Source organism: Terrapene carolina, unplaced genomic scaffold, assembly GCF_002925995.2.
Source record: "Terrapene carolina triunguis isolate 2854851 unplaced genomic scaffold, T_m_triunguis-2.0 Scaffold21600, whole genome shotgun sequence".
NCBI classification, from domain to species: Eukaryota; Metazoa; Chordata; order Testudines; family Emydidae; genus Terrapene; species Terrapene triunguis.
This window is the reverse complement of record NW_020685951.1, coordinates 1-2,361: the sequence shown is the minus strand read 5'-3', so window position 1 is coordinate 2,361 and position 2,361 is coordinate 1. Positions and strand designations below refer to the sequence as shown.

The 2,361-nt window shown below is 59.7% G+C and overlaps 1 long non-coding RNA gene across 1 annotated transcript; it reads right to left on the bottom strand.

The window, feature by feature from the left end:
* Positions 1–725: 725 nt before the first annotated feature.
* Positions 726–1,916, bottom strand: LOC113408668. Its single transcript, XR_003370343.1, has 4 exons — positions 1,894–1,916; positions 1,530–1,609; positions 1,002–1,107; positions 726–814 (listed from the first exon to the last, which is right to left on the bottom strand). It is a non-coding gene; the product is annotated as an uncharacterized LOC113408668 (long non-coding RNA).
* Between the last annotated feature and the right edge of the window lie 445 nt (positions 1,917–2,361).

Here is a 2,361-nt window from a genome sequence, read left to right as displayed (position 1 = left end):
TTAATGTGCTGTGGGGAAAGGAGGCAGCTCAGGATTGATGGGGGGGTGCATGTGTAGTGCTAATGGCCCCCCCCCATCCCAAGGGGGCTGAGATATTGCATGCGGTGGGGGTGGAATATCTGATTCATTGACTGCAGAGCTTTAGAAGGGGACTCTTGCCCCCAGGACGATGCTTGTATCCTGCAGGTCACAGCTTGTCATTGTCTCTCTAGATTGGGACAATGCTCGGTGTCGGGGCTGGTCCCATCCTCCCTGAACTGCTGATTCCTGAACAGCTCCCCAGGAAGGAGACAGACCCCTCCCCCCCCGGCTCTCAAGTCCTTGGCTGGGTGAAGGGACTGAGTGTGAGCACAATCCCCCCAGGAATCTCGGGGCCCGTCAGAGACAAGGGCTGATTCTCTGGGGGCCCTCCTGTTTCTCTAGGAACGAGGCTGTGGCTCTTCTCTGAGGACCATCTTCTGGATCTCCCAGGAGGGGTTCAGACTCTCACTCCCCAAGCCAGCCGGGGGCCCTGTGGTTAGTGTTCAACACAAGCAGGCAGAGCTTTGGCTTGAAGTCCCAGCTCCTTCCTCTGTCCTTCAAGGAGGAAAGGCCTGACCCTGCATTGCACTGACTGCCCTGACCAAGGATGGCCACTGGGGGCCCAGCTAGGAGGACAGACTGGAAAATGGACCTAAGAGTTAAGGTAAAATTGCCCCCACCCCCTCATCGGGCTCACCTCCAAGATGTAGTGGAGCTTGTCAGTGTCTGGGGTCTTTGCCAGCAGGTTCCCCAGCATGGCGTCCAGAAGGCCTGGTATGACCCTATGCAGATCCTGCAAAGCAAGGGAGAGCCATGGGTCAGAGTTAGGGAAACTGGGGCTACACCTGCCACAGGATGGGAAGAGGGGTCTCTGGGAAGCACTGGTGAGACCCCCAAACACATATCCTGGCCTCTCTCATTCACATCCCACTGCAGGCAATTAGCAAGGATTCGGGCAGGATAACAGCTGGCTGATCTACCTGGACTTGATTGGTGTCCGTCTGCGTGCCCAGGGTGAAGACTGCGTGCAGGGTGGCTTGGAGGAGGTGGGTCTCCAGCTCCGGCTCCAGGGCAGGTGTCATGGTGCTGGCAAGAGAGGAGCCGGTATTAGACTGTGCAGTGCGGGGGTGGGACTGGCACCAACACGGACGTGAAACTGCAGGGAAATAGGCAGAGGCTGGCGAGAATGGAAACTGAGGCACTGAGCCAGGGAATGATAAGGCCAAGGCTTCCCAGACCGACAGTGGCAGGGCAGGAATGGCGCCTGTTCCCTGGACCCTGCTGCCCCTCCTGTATCTGATCCTGGGAGTCAGCCTCTCCCCAAAGCCATTGCAATGTGACTGGAGTGAAAAGAACAGAGCAGCCAGGAGAGGGAGTGACCCTTCCTGCCACCTCTGCCAGAGGAGCCACCCTTGGGAGGTGACCTGGGAGTGGGAGGGGCAGTGACTCCCAGCCACGGGCGTGAGCAGCACCGGGGTTAGGGGAACCGGGCGGGAGGGTCTCGGTACCTGAGGTTGGCCACAGCAATGAGGGAGTTGGCCAGGATGGCGCCGGGTGGAGAGTTAGGAGGAAGCTCCTCAATGAGCTCCTGTGAGACGCAAAGGAGACAAAGGAGCGTGTGAGATTCAGGCCTCACTGACACTCCCCAAGGAGGAGATTACACAGCCAGCAGGATCCCCCCAGCTGCCTCCCGCTCCTCTGATTCCTGCCCACTAGTTCTCCCGTCTCCTCTCCCCAATCTTCAGCCCCAGTAATCCCTGCCCTCAGCTGCCCTCCAGCACCAGCCATCCCTCAACCATCGGCCCGGGGAGACCCCTGCCCCTCCCATCTCTCTGTCCACCCTCCAGCTCCCGGGCGCCGTGTCTCACTCACCACAATCCTCTCCGCCACAGCCGCCTTCGAGCAGTGTGGCTCCAATGTGTAGTCCCCTCTCTCCTGGGCAGCAAGGCACGCGGGGTAGATGGCATGCAGGAACTCGAGCTGCTGCGCCTCGTCCTGCGCCCACCAGGAGAGGGGTTAGGGGAGAGAGAGCCAGTTAGCCAGGGACCTCCCTGCCCCAGCCACACCAGCTGCAGGACTTAGGCCTGAATGGGGGATAGTGGGGAACTGCCTATTGTTCAAATCACCCACGACTCCTCCACAATCAGGGTCAGGAACTGGGACAGTGCCTGTGGGGGGAGGAGACCCCGGCTGGTGTGTGACAAACACCCCCATCTTGGGGGTCCCAGATCATGAAGGGGAAAGGTCCCCATTAGGGCCAAGACCTTCTGCAGGGGGTCAGGATGCTGGGAAGGAGCAGGACAATCTCAGTTCCAGCACAGCTGGGGAACGTTTGTACCT